Here is a 22,854-nt window from a genome sequence, read left to right as displayed (position 1 = left end):
GATGGCCGCAAAACCATACGATGATGTCCTCGCTGAGTTTACCGAATCCTGAAAACGTCGTTAGTACCCCTGATTTAGAGAAAATACACCAGCGTTGCAAGATTGGTAATGCAGTTGCTAGCTCCAATATGTCAATTTACCTGATGGATGGGGCAGCGGGGAGCGTCGTGGGACGGGGTCTCTACAGCGCTCCGAACTGGCGGGACGGGTCGAGGATAGGGGGATCAAACTAGAGGTCCTGGAACAGATAAAGGAAACTCTGGTGTATATACGTGAAAATTACAAGTCAGGAGGATGGGCATAAGCACTCCAGTCTAAGGTGCTCCAATACCTGCAAATTGCGAACTAGGCAGAGTCGTCTCCAGCTAGCGCGTAGGTAATCGGGGTTCAAAGAGTCGCGGATGGAAACCTATAGTGGAGGGAGAGCCTTAGGTTAATAAATCAGTTCCACAGTTAAGGTCACGTCTAGAGCTGTCATCTAGCTTGCCTCATACGAGAGCGTGCAACGCGGACCGCAGGCCGGCTTCTTCTGTGGGTCCCAGGGGTGCAGGGACACGCGGGTCCGGACCAAGGGCATAAATGAGGAAGCGGATGGTATGGTAGAACATAGGAGCGCTCTGCTGGGGGGTGATCGAGGTTCACAGGATCGCGGATGGGGTCCTGTATAGAGGGAGAGCCTTAGGTTAATAGATGTGTTCCACGGCAAAGGTGCCGGTCACATCTGCTGCTATCATCTGGCTTACCTCATGGGCAGGCGAGCATCGTGGACCGCGGTGCGGCGTCTTCAGTGGGTCCCGGGAAAATAAGGACAGGATGATCCGGTCGATAGGCTTAAATAGGGAGGCGGCCGGTAAGATTGGGCACAGGTGTGCTCGGCTGGATTGTCGGCACTACCGCGGATCAGAGAGGTTAGATCGGCGGCCATGTTGGAACGGGTAGGTTCGTTCCGGAGATGAAGTCCCGAAACGAGCGAAGCAGGGAGGTGTGGCAGTTCCGATAGGGCAGGGGTGGGTCTCTTATGTCAACACAGTGCTGAAGTCTCTGAATCCCACTGATACGTATTGGTAGGAGAGAAGGGTGGCTCAAAAAGGAAAAAACGCCCGGAAATCGGTTTAGAGGTCATAGAAACAGAACGATAAAAGCCAAGGTTTTAAATTTATAATGAAGATGAGAAAACCTAGGACACATCACGAGTATTAAACAAAACCCCGAGGTGGTGAATTTATTAAAGGAAGAGGAGTAGTCTAGGGTATATAAAGAAACAAACCGTGAACATCCATTATACATCGTCATGGTCATAGTCAGAGGACCTCCTAACGTGAAGTTCAAGGAGCTGCATCTGCAAATATAGGGGTCGGCGGATAGCTGTTCCGGCCCCTTATAGGATGGCATTTTGCCAAGGGCATTCCTCATTGTTGCCTTTGGACACAGAGTTGAACATAAAGATCCAAAACACTTCTCTTTTTTTGCGGAGGTTCACTGGATCAATTCCGGTCTTTGCCTCAATTTTCTTCAGAATGAACCATCGGAGATCTTTTTCCGTGTGGTTCTGACTCAGCCAGTGGGTGACCAGGGGTACAGATGTTTTCTGATTTCTGATATTGGACTTATGTTCCCCAATTCTCAGGCGACATTCGCGTCCGGTTTCTCCAACATATGGGAGATTGCACGGACATAGGATGATGTAGACCACATTCGCCGTCCTGCAGTTAGTCATTTTTTTGTTCCTAGCTACCGATATGGTTCGTTCAGTGGTGGTAACTGATTCACCAACTATGGCGTGGGGACACGCTTGGCATGAGCCACACTTATGATTGCCATAAATGGGGTCCAAGTTGGTAATGGATTTCTGAATTCTGTTGGGATTTTCCAATATCTTTCCTCTAACCAGATGATTTCTCAGGTTCCTGTTCCTTTTGAATGCGAATATTGGTCATCTGAGAGGGGGACGGTCCTTCTCCAGATTGAGTAGATGCCAGCTCGAGTTGACGATCTGCCGAATTTTGTGGTTCATGTTGCTGTGACGAGTCACATACACCAATTGTTCCAAGGAGTCAGATTCCTTCGCTGCGAACATTGCTTCTCGATTGGCATACCTTGCCCTTTTGAATAACTCTCTAACCAATTTTCTTGGATAGCCGCGGTGTATTAATTTTTCTTTCAGGATATCAGCCTGAAGAAGGTAATCACAAACATTGGTGCAGTTCCTTCTGATGCGGAGGAATTGGCTGTATGGGATGCTGTCTCGTTGGTTCCTGGGGTGAAAACTGGAGTATTGAAGCAAGGTGTTTCTGGCTGTAGGCTTGGTGTATAATGATACCTTAAGATGGTTATCCTGGTGTTCAACCCATAGGTCCAAAAATTCAATCCTCTCGGAGCTGAAATGACTGGTGAATCGTAAATTGGGGTCGGCTGCATTTAACCATGCTATGAATTCCTCCAGGGAGGTGTGGTCCCCTTCCCAAATTAGGAAAATGTTGTCAATGAAGCGACGCCATCCCCGGACATTCTCATAGAACGGGGCCACTTCATTGAAAATATTTGTGCGCTTGAATTCTCCCATGTACAGACAAGCTATACTCGGGGCACAGCTAGCCCCTATACTGACTCCAGTAGTTTGTTTGAATAGGGACTTGTTAAATTCAAAATAGTTCTCATGCAGGACTAATTCAAGACATTGTAAGATGAATTCAGAGTTGGTTATGTCGGGTTTGGTGCTTAGGATATTTTCGATCGTTTCATATGCCCCTCTTTGGGGGATATTCGAGTAGAGCGATTCAACATCGAGGGTAACCAGAAGTTCTCGATTCGGAAAAAAGTCAGTTCCTTCCACCAAATTAATGAAGTGTCCTGTATCTTTCACATAGGACTTGAGCCCCGTAACCATCGGTTGGAGAAATTTGTCTATATACTTAGACAGGGGCTCAGTTGCCGATCCGATGGTGAATACTATAGGTCGCAGGGGGGGTCCTCGCAGTTCTTGTGGGTTTTGGGGACCCCATAGATAATGGGTATCCTAGTATGAGTTGGTGTGAGGAATTCAGCCTCCGCCTCGCAGATCCAATTGCGGTCCACCGCGTGAGTGACTATGCTAACTATCTTTTGCTTAAGGGTGGATTCAGGATTTCTGGTAATCTTCTGGTAATGTCCAGATAGACTGAGAAGGTCATTCATCTTTTCGATGTAGTTGGTTGTTTCAAACATGACAATGCCCCCGCCTTTATCACAAGGCTTGATGGTGATATTATTGTCATCTTTTAGTTCTCTGAGTATTACATCTTCATCATGGTGGAGATTGGACTCTGGCATGGGGACATATTTGATCATTTTCTCCACCTTGGACATCACAGTTTTTTCAAAAATGTCAATCTCAGGTCCCAGCATGTCGAGGGAGGGGGTAAAGGTAGATGGAGGTTTCAAACCAGATCTGTTCTCCGAGTCCCTGTTGTTGGGTTTATCTAGAAAGAATTTTTTTAGGCGAATCTTTCTGAAGAAAAGGTGTAGATCTTTGGTGAATTCGAACTTATCGAAGTTGGCAGCAGGTATAAATGAGAGACCCCGGGTCAATAGATCTATGGCCATCGGGTTAACTTCTTTTTTGGTGAGGTTGAACACCGGGATCCCTTTTATGTTTTCCAATATTGATGGCTGCGGGTTTGGACATACATTTGGGGTTGTCCTCGTCCCGTGCGGTAATTCCTGGTGTGTTGTCCCCCCGGTGGTTGACGTTGATTGCCCCGGCGATTCCCTAAAAAATGATTCTGAGGGTTGCCACGTTCATATCCTCCATTTCTGTTAGTTCGGTTGGTACTGTACCCTTGATCGTAGTTAGGGTTATATTGATCTTGGTTTTCCCCTTCTGAGTCCGTGGTATCTGAAAAGGTGGTGACCCTTTTGTGACCCCATCCAGGGGCTAAGGTTCGGGAGTTTCCATCCTCCTGGACAGAGTAATAACCAGGGGATAAGTAAGGATAGGCTCGTTCTTGGGTGTACATTCGAATGTCCTTGCGGAGTTTGTCGGTTTTTCTCTTTAGTAAATACTCCGTGAAGGAGTCCAGCTCCTGATGTATTTCCTCAAGTTTGCTTTTGCCCAGATCGTTTCATATGCCCCTCTTTGGGGGATATTCGAGTAGAGCGATTAAATCTATCCTTTTTACCCACAGTGTATCCATCAGTGCCTAGTCCCCTGCCCCTCCTGGTCTCCTTCGCCCTGATGAAGATGCAGCCCCATTAGGCTCAGCATCGAAACGCGCGTTGGCGCAACTCTCATGGATGGCACTTATGCAGCACAAGTTCCAAATCACCATCTACCGCTGTTCGCCTCCATACCTCTATTACAACCTCTAGTGGTTATTATTTAATATCATTTTTCCCTAGACTGCCATGAGTTCATGTTAGATTGGAGTATGAATGATCTGAATGTCTGAAGCAGTGATAGTGAATGTATGCCTGGAGTCACTGAGGGAGTATGTGGGATCTGTAATTTCGTGCTTTCTATAAACCCTTGCACCTAGGAAACTCCATGATTTTATGCCTACCTAGAATGTATCCCTTTGATGTACTGTAAATAAAACATATGTATTTTTCTAGAACAGTGGCCTGAATTTTCTATTCATATTCGCATTGCTCAGACAGGTGTCCCTAGTCTCTTGTTACCTCTATGCAAGGATCCCCCAGTGGGACCTCCTAATTTGCTCTGGCGGGGTTTTTGATTTTCTGTTCAGTTACATTTCTTCCCCATTTCCTGCCAGCATTATAAAGTCCCCCCGGGGAACCCCCTTCTATCTCCATTTTTCACCCCTTTTAGTCGTATGTTTTTGGTAGCTAACCAAACCTTGTCTCCTACATGGTAAATGGGTTCTGGAGACCTCTTTTTGTCTGCATAGATTTTCTGTGTTTGCTGGGCCGTGAGAAGATGTTTTTTAGCATCTAGTAAGACAGCTTTGAGATGAGCGTGGTGTTCTTGTATGCTAGGATGCTTAGTGTGAATAGGCCATTCAAAGGGGAGCATGTTAGGATGGTATCCATTCAAGCAAAAAAAAGGCGAACATCCCAGCGTTGTGTGTTCTGAGTTATTGTACGTGATTTCTGCTGTCCATAACAAGGGATACCAGTCTGAAGAATTCTGGAGTGTGAAACAGCGGAGGTATTGTTCTAACGTTTGGTTCAGGCGTTCTGTTTTCCCATCAGTTTGAGGATGGTAACTACTCGATAGTCTGGCATCAATGTGCATGGTTTCACAAAGGGCCTTCCAGAAACGGGATATGAATTGGGAACCTCGATACGTGATCAAGACATTCGGGATTCCGTGCAACCTAATCACGTTCTGCAGAAACACCAAAGCCAGTTCAAAGGATGTAGGTAACCGTTTGAGGGGTATAAAGTGTCCCATTTTGGATAGATGGTCTATGACCACTAAAATGGTGGTATACCCTTCACATGGTGGCATCTCTACGATGAAATCCATCGATAACGTGTGCCAAGGTTTAGGGGTTAAAGGAGGCCCGTAGGTTTGTTGTGATTGGATTTTTCTTGTGCACATACCGCACAGTTCTGTAAGTATGTTGAAGTGTCTTTTCTCAACGTGGGCCACCAAAAGGACCGTTCAATGTTGGCTATGGTTTTATATCTACCCAGGTGTCCTCCCACTGTTGAGTCATGTGCCCATGCCAGCACCTGGTTTTGTAGGAGTCTGTTGGGGAGATATAGCGCTAGGTAGTGGTAAAGTGAGTCCTCCTTTTTCGTACGGCATGTCGGTAGCTCCAATATCCAAGCATCGTGATCAATCCCTGCTACGGCCACTTTTAAATCCTCAATGAAGTCCTGGGAAGTGATCAAGGCTGTCGATGAGGTAGGAAAACATGTTTCAGGAAGGATAGAGTGGGGATCAGGATTTTCTGGTAGTGACAGGTTTTCGGGATCTTGAAGGCGAGACAACGCATCAGCCTTGCCGTTCTGTGGTCCGGGTTTATACTTTATAATGAAATCATAGTCGGAAAAGAAAAGAGTCCATCTCAACTGACGAGGTGTTAAAGCCTTTGCAGTTTTCAAAAATAGTAGATTGCGATGATCAGTGTAGATCTCTATGACGTGATGTGGTCCCAGAAGATAATGCCTCCACTCCTCGCACCCTCTCTTTATTGTGAGGAGCTCCTTGTCTGTTATCGAGTAATTTACTTCGCTCTGGGTAAGTTTTTTCGAGTAATAAGCCACCGGGTGTATCTGTCCTGTATTAGGACGGCGCGGATACAATACACCTCCTAGAGCGTATTGTGAGGCGCCGGTTTCCATAATGAACGGAAGGCGAGGATCTGGGTGTCGAAGAATGGGAGCTTGGATGAATCGTTCCTTGAGTATCGTAAATGACTCCTCGCCGCTTTCCCCCACTGGAAAGGTGTATTCTTTCGTAACAGGCTGGAGATGGGGTGAATGATTTTTGAGAAGTCCTTGATATAACGCCTGTAATAATTGTCGAACCTCAGGAAGCTTTGGATTGATTTTACATTTTGGGGTGTTTTCCATTGGGTGATAGCCTCCACCTTGCCCGTTTCCATCTGGAATCCCTGTGCATTTATAACATATCCCAAGAAGGCCACCTCTTGTACATGGAACAAGCACTTTTCCAATTTAGCATAGAGGGAGTGTATTCGGAGTCGTTCCAGGATGGTTTTTACATGAAGAACATGCTCTTGTAAACTGGATGAATAAACAAGTATATCATCGATGTACACTATGCATATTGTCTCGAGCAAGCCCCGGAGCACTTCATCCATAAGGTATTGAAAGGCTGCCGGGGCGTTGCAGAGTCCGAAAGGCATTACTCTGTACTCGAATAATCCGAACTTTGTTCGGAAGGCGGTTTTCCACTCATCGCCGTGTTTGACACGTACCAGATGATAGGCCCCTCGTAGGTCTAGTTTGGTGAAATAACGAGCCCCTTTTAGTTGGTCAAGTAAAACAGGTATCAAAGGCAAAGGGTTGCGATTCTTTATGGTGATCCGGTTGATTGCTCTGTAATCAATGCAGTTGCGTAACTCGTCGCAGTCCTTCTTCGAAATAAAGAAGAGAGGCGAGGAAGCCAGGAAAGAAGAGTGTCTTATGAAGCCTGAAGCAAGGTTCTCATCTAGATAGTTTCGTAGGTAATGCGTCTCTGGTTCCGTTAGGGCAGGGTTTCCCAAACTGTGGTCCGCGGACCCCCAGGGGTCCCTGACACATTCCCAGGGGGTCCGCAGGCTGCAGTTTTAAAAGCACTGCAAAGTATATTGTTTAATTAGCTGTTTTCAAAGAACAATAAAAGTGTCAAGATTACCACAGTGATTAATTTCTCTGCTGGAGAGACATGAGAGTTGTGTCCAGTGGCAGCTGTGACTGAACTAATGTAGCACAGAGGGTTAATATGCCTACTGCATAGAACGTGTACCATGCCTTTTAAAAAACAGTATTTGATATGCATAGGTCAGTGGGTTACTGCTTTTGTCAGAGATTATTTTGTTACAGTGCACTTCACAATCGTAATCTAGCACAGTGACAAAAATCTGTCATCAAACAGCTGCATGCAAACTGCAAGGTACAAGTTAGTGACTTGTGTTTTTTCTCAGTCTTTCAGTATCCTGATGCTTCTAAAAAGGTTTATTTGGGTGGAAATACATTTTTATTGTTAAAGTCAATGCTAACCACTGTGTTATGTTCTGAATCCTGAGTTTGTGCTTCTCCAGACCAGCACTCTTTGAGTTTGTGCTTCTCCAGATCAGCCTCCTTGGCTTAACAACACACTCCACTACTTCAGAAACGCAGGGCTGCACCATATTTACAAGAATATGGTTCAGCCCTGCGTTTCTCCTGCGCTGGCGCTACACTTAACAGGGGAAGATTGTTTATGTACAGGAAGGTCCCCCTTCCTGCAAATAAACAATCTTGAAATGTAATTTTGTCACTTCTATCTGTGCTGCTTAATGCAGCACACATGTAAGTTACAAAATGTAATTTTTTTTAAAGATTGTTGATGTGCAGGAAGGGTTGCCTTCCTGAACCTAAACAATCCAAGGTATTTTGCAAAAATAAGGAGAAATTAAGCATTTCTCCTTGTTTCGCCAAGTTAAGACCAGGTTTTCCCTGGTCTTACTTTTGGCGCTGCTTCCCATTTATGCTGCTCTTGTAATTAGGGGATAGCGTCAAAATCAATGGATATTGCAGGGGAAACGCCCACCGCAACACCCACTGCCCACCCCTTTCACGCTAATCATTTTTGTGAAAGGGGGTCTTATTTATAAGGAACTGTTAAGCCACGTTAAGTGGCTTAACGTTGCCTTGTAAATAAGGCAAAGCCCCTATCACCACGGGAACGTCTCAAAAAGTGATGTTCCCATGGTGATAGGGGCTTGTAAATATGCGCCTAAAATCATTAGTAATTCGAGTATTTGTTTTGTGTGCACGTGTGTTAATTTTTTTTGAATTACTGTTTTAATGTTTGAAATCTAAATCCTACAAATTGCTTGGGGGTCCCCGGCTTCCAGTGGTGACTCAATGGGGGTCCTCAGGAGTCAAAAGTTTGGGAACCGCTGCGTTAGGGCATAAACCCGACTGCAGGGAATTTCTGCCCTGGGAATAAGATTGATAAGGCAGTCATAGACTCGATGCGGTGGTAGTTGCGTAGCCTTCTGTTTATCAAAGATACTCTGGTACTCCTCATAGTCACTAGGCAATGAAGTAGTGCAACAATAATCAGGAGTATTACACGTGGTGCTAGAAGGAAGGCCTGAGAATCCTCGAGGAGAGTAGCCGGTACCGTGTCCTGTTTGATGCAGTGTTCTCTCCAATACTGGGAATTCAATACCACTGTGCGAGCCACCCACCCTACCACAGGATCATGTAAGGTAAGCCAGGGCATTCCTAATATGAGGCTAAATTAGGGGCGTCTATGACGTTGAATTGTATCTGTTCGAGATGGTTTTCACCGAATCGCATCAAGAGTGGGACGGTATGGTACGTAACAGGCCCAGATGTCAGTGCTGTTCCATCTACTGCACGTACGTTAGTTGGGGCCTTTTTCTTCTCCCATGCAATGCCGATGGTTTTGGAATAGTGTAGATCAATGAAGTTACTCGTGGCCCCGGAGTCCAGAAAGGCTGTCACAGCTATGGTTTGGTCATTGCTCGTTTGCAAGAAGACGCTCACAGTTATATGGGCGACTGCAGTCTGTAACGTATTGGCAATCATAGATGAGATCGTAGTTTTGTGGCCTATCGAATCAGGGATCCCTTTCTGACTCAGGCCTAGTAGTTTTACGACAATTCTTTGGTACCTATGGATGCTTGTCCTCGAGGGGTGGTACCTTTATCAGGCAACTGAGCACTGGCACGGCATTCTCGAATGAAGTGGCCTCCTTTTTCACAATAAAGGCACAACATAATTTTCCTCCTTCTCTCTCTTTCCTCCGAGGTAAGAGGCCCTCTGATCCCCCCTATCTGCATGGGTTCAGGTTGCCGGGATACATCTTCTGTCGGGGGCTTAGGTCTGGGGAGGAAGTACCGGGTTTCTCCCTTGGATCGGTCTCCTTTTCTTTCTTGAACCCTATGATCAAGTTGGACTGTTAAGTCGATCAGTTTTTCGCAATACCACTTGCGAAAGGACGTCTTTCAGTTCGCCCCTCAACCCCTGGTAAAAGAGAGAGGCCCTTTTTTCCTGTGGCCAGTCAGTTTCCACAATCAACCGGTTGAATGTGGTAATGTAGGTAAGTAGGTCTTGAGACCCCAGTCTGAGAGTCATCAATTCCCGATCCAGGGTGAGCATGTGGGATTTCCGGGCAAAAAGTTTCTCATTTCTAAACAGAAACCGGGGAAATCGTGCAACACTGGATCATTGCATTCCATCAAGGGGATAGTCCAGCTCGCAGCATTACCGCCCATATAGGACATCATAAACGCGGTTTTAGCGGCGTTGTCCTGAAACACTGCAGGCTTGCAGAGGAAATGTAAACGGCCTTGGTTTAAGAACGTCTCGCACTTCTTGGGTCTCCGTAGACTCGCTCGGGAGGGGCTAAGGGTATCCCTGTGTTTTGGATGACGTGTACAGTGGCAACAGAGTCAGGCGGTAAAGGTGGGGTAGAAGTGGTAGCGAAAAAGCCCCCCATAGGTGTAGAAGCTTGGGCTTGTGTGGTAGGTGTAGGAGGCGGCAAAGTTGCTTCTCTGATATAAGACCCCCTACCCTGCCTAGATATTCCTGCCACTTCCCTTCTCAAAGTGCCCATTTCTTTCCTTAATTCCTGATTTTCTAAACGGGAGGTTTGGACCTCCTGCTGCAGAGCGGTTAAGCTCTCCAGTAAAGAAGCCAAGACCACATTGGTGTCCATCGTTCAGGCTGGACGTCTTCCTTGGGCTCGACAATCTGTCACAGTTGTCAGCAGCTCCAGGCAAGATGTACGCCACTAACCTGTCTATCACAGCCAGCAGGACCGATGTCGTGAAGAGAAGCCCCCCTCTTACCCTAGACACTCCCCTTCCCTCAACGTAATTAAAACACTGTGGAAACAGGCAGTCCCCAAGGGAAAAGGGAAGTGGATAAAATAATAAAGATGTCCTGTTGCCTCACAGGTCTGGTGAAGAGCGCTGGCTTGTTGTCTGGGACTCTGCATGTAAGATAAGGCAGAAAGACAGTAAGACACACAGAATACATGCACACATGAAGATCAACACCTTGAGGTCATATGCGAACACACTTACATCCCAGTCCTGGAGTTTTTATCGTAAAAGAATCTCAGCAGGAAAGCTAGGTAAAAAAGGCTTCAAATGTTCATCCTGATACAGCGCCCTTAAGAGTCAGATAATGTTTCAGAACAATGTAATGAGATTAACGGCTCTATTCCGTCATAGAACACGAAGGCAGGTTAGCTCACACCTGTGGCCCCTAGCAAGCGCAGCCGATACTAGAACCAGAAACGTGCAGCGCGGTACATAAATGGGGAAAACAAACACAAGGGAGCTACTCCTCTGTTACTTATCCCAAATGTCTCGGTCTTCCAAAAACAACCTGGGCAGAAGACCGGCAAAGCACACAGAGACACGGAGCCCCTATCTGCGGGCTGCTCCGTGGTTTCGAATCCCAAATGTCTCGGTCTCAAATGAAATCAGGGCGGAAGACCGGCAACGCACACTAGACGCGGAGCCCCTAGCTGCGGGCTGCTCCGCTGTTGATTGTGCGAAGGTACGGTTGGTTTCAGGGCAGACGGGATGGCGCCAGAAAACACGCAAGACCTGAATCTGCGGGCGTATCCGTGAATATTCACCCAACAGCTGTAATCTCCCCCACGCTGTTTCCGAGAGGAGAGCTCAGCCAGGAGCGGTGTGCCACTCTCGGAACAGCGATTACCTGTCTTGAAGCTCTGTCACTCGCTGGCCATGGCGTCCTCCGGAATAGCAAGCAGGCATGGTGCAGTCTCAGGGGAACGTAGAAACGGTCTGCATTCCTCCAGTGGGGAAGCACCATCCGCTAAGCAGCTGCAGGATCGGATTGTCGAGCACCGTGTTTTTACTGAGGCGGTGCTATATGGCAAACAGGGAGGGGTCAGCTGTTTGCTTCCGGGTGAAGCACCTCTAAGCCTTCTGGGATTGGTAGTTCTCTGGGGGTATCGACGGATTCTCATAGGCACACTCAAACCAGAGAAGGGTGTTGGGTGTCTGGTACTCGCTTTAACCCTTCCACCTCTCTGCAAGCTAGCGATTGCGACAGGTTGCTGGCGCTGGGCGCGGTCGGGCTTGCCTTAGGCGTGCCTTGGGCGCATCAGCGGTGCGTCCGCTGAGCGGCCTCCATATGAGCGGATGTGGGAGGGAGGAGAAGCTGGGAGGCGGGAACGGGCGGCAAATGGGATTGCAGGGGGGCGGGCCGCAGGGACGCAGCAGCGGGAAAAATGGGTGGGGGCCGAAGGAGCACTGGGCACAGGAAGAAAAAACAAGTTTAGGCAAGAAAGCAAGTACAGGCACAGAGGAATAAAAACAAGTCTGGGCAAGAAAACAAGTACAGGCACAGAGGAATAAAAACAAGTCTGGGCAAGAAAGCAAGTACAGGCACAGAGGAATAAAAACAAGTCTGGGCAAGAAAGCAAGTACAGGCACAGAGGAATAAAAACAAGTCTGGGCAAGAAAGCAAGTACAGGCACAGGGGAATAAAAACAAGTCTGGGCAAGAAAGCAAGTTAGGCAAAGGGGAAAATACAAGATTAGGCAAAAACAATGCAGGCAGAGCCATGCAGCAGCATGGGGAGCGACCTGCCTGCAACCTCTCCATAATGCATCACTTTATTTCTACTTAGGGAACCACCCCTTGAACTGTTGTGGCCTGTAAGTCCCCCGATAAAAAAGGACCCAAGTACTGGCCCTACTTATCGGCTGGCCAAGATGCTGCAGTCGCCATCCTTTCAAAATTATTGAAAAAAAATAGTCTGGGTCTTCCCCACTCAACTATCGTTGTAAGACTACAAAGGAAAGGGTGGTGGGGCCTCTCTGGGGTCCAAGAGCCTCTGTGATTTTGTCCATAGCTGCACCATGAGTTTGACTCTGCCCTGTGAGTACGTGTTGTAGTTTGCCCCGATCTTCTTCGACCACTGTCAGGTAGCGCTCCATCACTTTTCCCAGATGTTCCTGGTTTTCCGCCATTTTTGCTAGGGCAGCCTCCATGGGGCCTTTCAATCCCACTTCTGACACCACTTGTGGGAGGGCAGGTTTGATAAACAGGCGAGGAGGCTGTATGTATTTGCCAAAAGGACGATTTTTATTGTCAATAGTAGAAGTGGTATGTTGTTCAGGATGTTTTTCTGCTTGTTCCTCTTCCGATGTGATCTTGGTTGGGCTTGATGGGGATTCAGAGGTCGATGTTCCTGGCTCCTCTTCTTCGTTGTCAAGGTTGTCTCCCCGGAGGCTCATAAGAGAGGAAAAGAGGGAGCCGTCAGACACAGGTTTTTAAAAGTCAATCTGTATTTTATACCCATCACCACACCTTGAAATGCTCACCGGTTTTCTCTTTATGTGCTGGTTGGGGGGGGAATCTTTATACAGTACGTATGGGACCTTTTAGTGCTCGGTCTAACAGAGTGCCTTGAAAAAGAATCGCAATACGAAATGAGACTCGTTATCTGTAACGCTGGTTAAATAGAGTAATTGCAAATATAAAATGAGGCTCGTTATCTGTTACGTTGGGTAAATAGAGTAATTGGAAATAAGAAATGAGACTCGTTATCTGTTACACTAGATAAATAGAATGCCACCTGTTCAGGCAACCAATATATGTGAGCGTACAACACATGGGCACTTTCAAAACAGAACCCCTAGTTCCTTGCCCGTATCCCTTTCCGTGTTAGACACCCGCTTCCCTCGTACCCACTCCCTGGTCCCTCGAGACACTATCACTCCTCTCCTGAGTTGCTGCCGCTCTCCAACATCCTCCGGCGGACACCACCACTCCTCGCACCACCGCTCGTCCGGTTCTGCGCCTCCTTCTCCCAGGGCGTCCTCGTTCCTTGGGTCTCCTTCGGTCGTCTGCTTGCTGGGTCCGTCTTCTTCCTTGCGCTCTCCCAAAACTGTTCCTGCTGCTCCCGCACCATAGTCTGAAACCCCTCCTGTTCGTATACTCCTCCTTTCATTGGGCTCCGACAAGGTCTTCATGTCGACGTCTCGCTGTGGACAGACAGGATAGGGAAATGGATTTTGTAGTTCTTCGTAGTCCTGCATGTCCCGAACATGAAAAGTAGTACGGGCTCTAAGGGAAAGGTCCTCCCATGGTGGCACACTGGCGAGCCCCTCCTGTTTTTCTCACATCCCCCTTCCCTTGCTGTCCTTCTACTAGGATTCTGTTCTTGGGGAAACCTATACAGTAGTATTCAACATTTCCTTGTTCGCTTCCTTTTCTGCGTCTTGTTTGGAACCGGTATGGTTGCAGGGAAAGAAACCATCTGAGGACTCTCTCATTGTGGCCTTTGATCCTGACTATCCAATCTAGGGGGGGCGTGATCGGTATGTAAGGTGAACTCCCGACCTTCAAGATGATAGCGCAAGGTGTCTATGGCACATTTAATGGCTAGTGCTTCTTTTTCTATAGTGGCATAATTCATTTCTCTTGGGAAACGTTTGCGGCTGATATATAGGATTGTTTTTTCCCCTAGGGGTGTCTCTTGTGGTAAGACAGCTCCTAGTCCCTGATCTGAGGCATCTCTTTGAAGGACAAAGGGGAAGGAATAGTCTGGACTAGCAAATTCAGTTTTCGAAGTCAGTGATGTTTTCAGGGACTCAAAGGCCTGTATTATATCCAAATGAGGATGTTTGAGTACATTTTCGGTTTTGACATTTTTTTGGAGCAGATTAGTCAAAGGGGCTGCCATTTGTGGGAAACTAGGGATAAACTGGAGGTAATATCCGAGCTACCCTAGAAAAGCTTGTAGATCCTTCTTGGATCGGGGTAAGGGTATTGCAGTTTGTTTAGAAAATTGTGGTCTTATAACCCCCTCCCCTAATAGATATCCAAGGTATCAAACGGTCTGGGCTGCTAGTTGGATTTTAGCTTGATTTATCTTGAGACTGTTTCGTCCTAAGGTCTGCACTACTCTGGAGAGATGCAACAGGTGCTGTTCCTAGGTATCGCTATAGATGATTATATCATCAATATATGCGCCTGGGTATTTCTCATGGGGTTGCAATACTACATTCATAGCTCTCTGAAACCTTGCTGGCGCCCCATGTAACCCAAAGGGTAGCACCTTAAATATAACCCACCTTGATATAACCCATCCGGGGTAGAAAATGCTGTTTTTTCCCTTTCCTGTTTTCTGAGGGGCACCTACCAATATCCTTTGCATAAATCTAAGGTACTGATATATTTAGCTATGCCTATTCTCTCGACCATTTCATTGACCCTGGGAAGGGGATAGGTGTCAAATTTTGAGATTTTATTGACTTCTCTGAAGCCGATGCAAAATCGCACCGATCCATCTGGCTTTGACACAAGAGCAATGGGTGAATTCCACTCACTCATAGAGGGTTCAATTTTATTCATTTGAAACATCTTTTGGATTTCTTCTCTTATGGTCTGCCAGTGCCGACGAGCCTCAGAAATACGGTAGGGTCTCAGGCGAACCTGTTTCCCCGGAGATGTTTTTATAACATGTTCAATGAGTGTGGTCCTGCCAGGAGAGGTAGAAAAGGTATCCTAAAGGGGTCACAATACTTGTGATCGACTGCTTCGTAGTACAGGACAGAGATCTGGATCTATACATCGGTCAAACAAGGGAGTCTGTACTTCCGCCATGCTTACGGACACCTGCAAGGGACCCTCCCTAGCAAATTAATATGATATACTTGAGAGGTATGTCTAGCCAGATCTGTGTCGACACGGTAAGTCACAGGAGTTACCTGTTCAACTATAGTGTATTGGCCCTGCCACTGCCCCAATAACTTATGATCCGATGAAGCCATCATTAGCAGTACCGAATGCCCCTCTTGGAAAGACTTCTCTTTGGTCTTTTTATCATATTGCCCTTTCTGTGCCATCTGGGCTTCCTCCAAGTTGCTCTGAACGATAGCCCTGATCTGGCCCAGGTGGGTACGCAAGTTGGACACATCTTCCGTCAGGGGTATCGAATCATTTTGTCGAATACAAGACGATAAATATGAACATTGCCGGCGCCATCTTGTGTAACGAAGGCCCCCACGAGCGCGTAAAGCGGCAACCATTTTAGTCTGTGCAGCCATTTCCCACCTTGCAGGTCACCTGCACATCACTCCGGCCGCCCTCATCCCCCCCGCGCTCTGACTGAACCCGAGCACACATACCGGGGTCGTAAAACCATGTCAGCATGACAATACCCTAGAGACACTTCCTGCACCAAACCCACTTGTTCTTTCATCCTCTGCGCGCGATCAGGCCCCTCTGATAACCTCCTCCACTGCACCTGGCTATTCAATCCGGTCCCAGGTGCTACCTAACCCCTGCGGACCTAGTTTACTGCCGGCGTAACGACAGAACTTGCTTCACCAACAAAGGGGCGGGAATTTAATCAGTGACCCGACCCCATTGATCTGACCGATCCCACGTGCTTTACGTTCTGTCGGAATGTCCAGCTGCGAGATATCGATCATCTGTAAGATCCGGGTGGAGGGGAACATTTGCTGCTGGATATGTGTGGGAACTAGCTTAAGGAGGGGATTCCAAGGATGTTTCACTATGTAATAAAATGATGCCAGGAATGTTTGACCATGCAATAAACTAGCGAAAGAAACATATAAAAGGCCAGGCCTTAGAGATGCAGTTAGAGCACCTCCTGACGATAGCCCCGGTGTCCGAAGTGATGTACTCTCCTCTAGAGCAATAAACGTGTTCTTCGCCTTCCAACTCCCAGCGCCTGCCTCGTTATTTTGATCGCTAATCTTAAGGTGAATTAGAGGTGGTTTGCACCAAGCGGCATCGAAAGTCTTGGGAGTCTCGCTGCTTTTCATCAATTGGCGCACCAACGGTGGGGCCCATCAGTGACATGTGGGTCCGGTGAGAGAGGTACTAACGACGGAGTGAACATCTAAAACGATCGGGAAGTGCACCTGCCTGAAAGAGACCCTCGTCTGGAGGCCGATTAACTGAACTTCACCGGTTCCGAACAGACCTCTCTCGAGTGACCTGCGGTCCTGACTGAGACCTTACAGAAGGTCGCATTTTTGGAGTGAGAGGACAAACGGGCGCTGAAGGGGATGACAAAGAAACTGTCCATAACGTCCGGGTAAGGTTGTGATATACAACAAAACTGATTGTCTGATTGTATTGAAATTGTTTGCTCGAATACTAGTATTCCGCTCGTTGAAGTTATTGGTAGTAATTGAGACATTCCCTGCTTGCAAACAAATGTAGAATAGGAATATTCCCTCTTTGCAGGCAGCGAAGGACAGGTAGTGCGGACCTTTATCCACGACCTATTGAGATATTCATATTGACCGCTTGTACGTCATGCCTGTCTTCTCAAAATTGTTTGATTGTTTTGGACCGGACCGTTTGTTAGAGGTCAGTCATCCAGCACCGCCGGAAGGCATCCCTAACAAGGACATGTATGTCAAATATGGAGTAGCCATTGTTGCTTACAGCAAACTATGGCACAAATATACTAGAAAGGACTGGGTAAATCAGTGGCCACTGACGGGATCTTTCGATCTCGCTAAAATAGAAATCTTAGAAATAGCGCTGTTTAAAAAGAAAACTGCGCCAGCCATGCTCGACAACTTCGGCCTCTGGCGAAAAGAAGCAATACAAAGAAAGAAAAGAGATGAAGCCAGACAGGAGAAGGAAACACGAAAGTCTGCTTAACAGAACTGTAAAAAGTTAGAAGATGATATCAAAGAAAGAGAGAACGATAAAAGAGATCAAGAAGCGAAAATATCAGGCCGGTGCCCTGTTAGAACGCCTTCAACTCTGTACCCTGAGTTACCGGCTAAGCAAAGAATAACCGATGACCTTTTATTGGGTCCCCCGATTATCCCCTTATGTCCTTAATCATTCCGTAGTACAGCAACAAGAACAGCAAGGTACCAGCGGAGACGCCACGATCGTTTCCGCTCCAATCGAGCCACTTGCACCAAGTGCCTCATCAACGAACATATTAGTGGTAATAGGACCAATAGAAAAAGGATTACCCAGTGTTCCACGGTTAAGTACGCATGAGCGGGCAAACATTGACAAGATAGTCAAAACCCTTGTGAATAGGAGAGAAACAGAAGAGTATGTGACAGACATATGCAATTCTTATGACGCGAGCCACAAGCGATTCTTCATTGTGCGCTTCTGCTACTACGCACTTACTGCCTATGAAGAGAAATACCAGGATGTAGGAACAGGGAGGCTAATGGCTCTTTATAGAAAACTGGACATAGGAGATGAGAACGACAGCGAGGTAATGTAATGTATGTATACTTTTAAAGCGCACTGTTACCTCGTTACGTGGCGTCCTGGCGCTGTATACCGCTGGGGAACCCGTCCTGGCTTTCCCTGTGAGAGGGCACCCCAAGGTGAAGCCAGGCATCCCCGGCGTTGCTGGGGCCGTTGTGGAGATTAAGCAAGCTATTGCCCAGAGTTGCAGAGTGGGACCCATGGTTAGCGTAGGCACCTAAGCGAGAATTATCGAGTAGAGGTAGAAGAACTCTTCTTGTCCACGTTAGAAGTATTCCACCATCTCCTAGAACAGGGGCGGATAGAGGCAGACAGAGCATCGAAGCCAATAACTCCCCCAATAGAGAAGCCAGATAACATGATGCCGATAAAAGAGGCTGCCCCGTATTGGGTCCCTCCTAGAGGACAAGGGACTCATGACGACATAAATCACCAGGACGCTAAAGGGAGGGTGGTGTACAATTGGGTGTATCAGCCATGGTATAGGCAGGACATCCTGACATTCCGTAAATCTCTTCCAAATTTACAGAAGAATCCCACTGCCTTTTACACTGAACTAAGTACCGCTTTGGGGTCCTAGATAATGACACTTGCCGACATTGACTTGTTCTTCGGGTTATGTTTGCCGGCCGATGTGTGGAAGCAGATCAGGAAGATAAACCCCACAGAATTGTTCGGTCATACCTGGGAACAACTCGACACATTAGACAAGCAGCGGAATCCTGGCCAAAAACCAGTTAAAGCTATATTGGACCTCCCCGATAAAATAGTGCAGAAAGTAAAAACATTGATACCAGAGAAAAAGATAGACTGGTTCATAGTGACAGCGTGTCACCAGAAACCACAAGAGGATGTTTCCGAGTATTTCTCGAGATTCGCAACAGTTTTCTCCGATTACAGTGGCCAGGACATGTCCACTGCGACCGGACACCACTTATTCGTGCAGAATTATGTTAAAGGATTACTACCGGAGGTATCCCAAAAATTACAGACTAGCGAAAGTAGTTGGGCAGCCTCTAAGCCAGCGGCTATTCTCCAAATTGCCCAGTATTATGAGCATCAGAAGAACAAGAATGACAGAGCAACAGAAAAGAAAAAGAAAGACTTGAAGGAAAGAGTAATGATAGCCCAACTCCAAGGGGTGAATACAGGACGGGAACCATATAAAGGAGGATACCAACAGAATGTCCCTAGAGTACAGCCGCCTAGAAATGACTCAGTGACACCATATGTACGACGCCAGGACTTAGGACAAGACCAATGTGCATTCTGCAAGGAATACGGGCACTGGAAATCTCAGTGCCCAGCCTTATTAGGGGCTAGTAGAGGCAGAGGGATGAGAGAAATATCAAATGAACAGGGAGGAAAAGGACGTGGAAGAGGGTATGCGAACGAAGCTAGCAAAGGAAGGCCAGGAAGAGTGAACGCGTTTGACCGCCCTAGACAGAACGAGTGCCAACAGACAGATTACGACAATATAAATGACTTTGCATAGGACAGCCAGGGGAAAGGGGGGGGGGTCCAGTCAAGCTCTATGTTGATCAGCAAGGTCCTTATGTTACTGCAAAGGTCCTGGCCACAGAGTCGCCATTTTTGGTAGACACAGGAGCAACACGTAGTAAGCTATCCAAACGACTGATTCCAAGGGCATCCTTGTCTGGCTCACATGTAACCTCAATAGGATTTGACGGTACACCCTCCACCAACCCTTTGTCCAGACCGATCCCCTTCAAACTTGAAAACAATGTTATCGACATGACGTTCCTTCTCTCCTCCAACACTCCAGACGCCATTATGGGTCTCGATCTACTGAAACATTTCCGTGCGACTATCAGATGTTCGCCAGACGGAGTACGAGTCATCTTATATGACAATCACCAACACCCGAGAGATAATCCATCCCAACACATGTATCCCATTTCTGAGACAGACATGTCCCTACTAGACACTTTACCCTTGCATCTGTGGGCTAGGGCTGATTCAGACGTAGGACGAATGATGATTGACCCAGTACACGTGACAATAAGACAAGTCGCAACCTTACCGAAAATACCCCAGTATAAGATATCGCCAGAGGGCGAGAAAGCCTTGACAGAAATCATACAGTCACTAGTAGAGGCAAGAGTGGTAGAAGAGGTAGTGTGCAATGTTTGTAATAGTCCTATTTTACCGATCATAAAGAGATAGGAGAGGGAGATGGAAAAGCCTACCGCTTCATCCTCGACCTGCAGGAAATAAACTAAATAGTAGTACCACAGTACCCGGTAGTTTCTGACATCACCACTATCCCGACCCTAATTCCGTCAACTGCTACCACTTTCACAGTTATTGATCTAAAAAATGCCTTCTTCTCCATACCCATTCACCCAGACAGTGGCTATCTTTTAGGATTCACTTAAAGATCCCGCTCATATAGATTTTGTCGAGCACCCCAGGGGTACACAGAGAGCCCGAGCATCTATAGCCAGGCGCTCAAGAGACAGTTAGATGCTGTTCAATTACCGGACGGAGTGGTGTTGATACAGTATGTGGATGATATCCTTCTAGCAGCAGACACCACCCCACTAGCTGTCACAGCCACCATCCAACTTCTACACTTCCTTGCAGACAACGGCCACAAAGTTACTCGAAAGAAATTACAGTTCTGCCAGCCACAAGTGACCTATTTAGGTCATCTATTATCGAAAGAAGGAAGAAGACTCTCACCCGATAGAATCCAGGCAATTCTAGACACTCCCATTCCCAAGAATTAGAAACAAGTCTGCTCTCTGATAGGCCTCACCTCATTCTGCCGACAGTGGTTACCAAACTTTAGTCTCACTGTGAAACCCCTTCTCTCCCTCCTAGCCAAAGACACCCCCTCACCTTTCCCCTGGACTCCCGAATGCCAGTCCGCATTCAGAGAATTGCGAGATGCCCTTTGTTCGGCACCTGTTCTAGGAACCCCAGACTACTCCAAACCATTCTTCCTCTACACACATGAAAGGGAGGGATGCGCATTGACCGTCTTAACACAGTCGATTGGTCACAAACATTGCCCATGCGCATACTTCTCTGCCACCCTCGACCCAGTAGCTAGAGCGCTGCCAGCATCCATACGCCAGAGTGAGGGAATAGTGCTCTTCAACCCCATCACAGTGTTAGTACCCCACGCAGTCGACACACTACTGAACCAGACCAAGACCCAACATCTGACTAGCGCATGACTGACAGGCTACGAGCTAACCTTGCTAGCACCACCCATCACGCTGAAATTATGCACCACTCACAATCCTGCTACATTGTTACCCCTACCCGAGACTGACCCTGGTGTGACTCCACTGGACGATTGCGTAACCCTCACTGACGAACAGACGAAGAGTAGAGTAGATCTCCGAGACACTGCCTTCCCAGAACCAGATGGGGAACTATGGGTAGACGGCTCGTGCCTCTAACTTCCCGATGGCACCACCTCAGCAGCATATGCCGTAACCACAGCCCGAGCCATCCTAGAGACAGCCCGCATTGCCCAACGATCCGCCCAAGCAGCTGAGCTCATTGCCCTTACACAAGCATGTATTTTAGCGGCTGGCACTATAGTCAGCATATACACTGATAGCCAGTACGCCTTTGGGGTGGTTCATCATTTTGGGCTCCTTTGGAGGGAAAGAGGGTTCCTGACTTCGCACGGCACACCCATCCTACATGGAGATCTAGTCTCAGCATTAACGGAAGCAGTCCTCCTCCCCAAGCAGTTGGTAGTAATTAAGTGCCAGGCTCACAAGAAAGTGACCGATCTCATTGGCCAGGGAAACACACTAGCTGACATTACTGCCTGAACCACAGCCCAGGACAGAACCACGACACGGATGTACATGACCAGGTCACAAGCAGAACAATGGACTGATGCTAGAACGACTGTAAGGGACATACAAACGACAGGCACACAGGACAAACTGACTGAATGGGCTCGGGTGGGACTAAAAGACGAGGAAGGCTGCTGGAGGACAAAAGACGGGGACAGATGGCTGCTACCAAATGCCTATCTGATCCCTATATTGACCATGGCACATTTACCAGCTTACATAGGATCTGCCCCCATGACCGAACTGATCACCAGAGTATGGCATAACAGCAAGATAGCAGAATCAGCAAAACGCCTAGTACAGCAATGTATAGTATGTCTGCAACACAACCAAGGGAAGGAAACCGTAATACCGCAGGGAGGGTTTGGAGTCCCCGACCATCCCTTTGAAGTCCTCCAAATGGACTACATCCAGCTAGAAGGTGCCGCGGTCTTAAATACATACTGGTGATCGTGTGCGCTTTTAGTAAATGGGTGGAGGCTTATCCCACCAGCGACAACACCGCCTTAGCCACAGCGAAGGTGTTACTAAAAGAATTCTTCCCCCGATATGGCCTTTATAGAATTTTATGGAGTGACAATGGCCCCCACTTCATAGCAGAAGTTATACAAAACATATTGAAGAGGTTGGGGGTGAAGCAAATGTTCCACGCCGTTTTCCACCCCAATCAGCGGGCCTGGTAGAGAGACACAACGCCACACTAAAACTGAAGCTAGCAAAAATAGTTGCCACACCTGGGTTGAAATGGCCTGACGCCCTCCCACTGGCATTGCTGTCAATGCGTCCACCCCAACCAAACACCGACTGACCCCCTATGAAGTGGTCTTTGGCAGGCCCATGAACATTTGGGTGGCACCAAAGCCAACTTCCATCCACGATGTCCCGGATATACTAATGTCTGATTACTTGTACAAATTAACGAACAAACTAACTCTTATCCACCAACAGGTGCTGCATGCCATTCCAGACGTGTCCAGGGGCCCAGGACATGAAATCCAGCCTGGGGACTTCGTGCTGACTCAAAATTTCCAGAGGTCGAAGAGTCTAGAACCCAGGTGGACGGGCCCCTGGCAGGTCCTGATTACCACCCGAACTTCCCTTCG

This window comes from Lissotriton vulgaris, unplaced genomic scaffold (assembly GCF_964263255.1).
Source record: "Lissotriton vulgaris unplaced genomic scaffold, aLisVul1.2 SCAFFOLD_882, whole genome shotgun sequence".
In the NCBI taxonomy this organism is placed as follows: Eukaryota; Metazoa; Chordata; class Amphibia; order Caudata; family Salamandridae; genus Lissotriton; species Lissotriton vulgaris.
Note: the sequence above shows the minus strand (reverse complement) of the source record.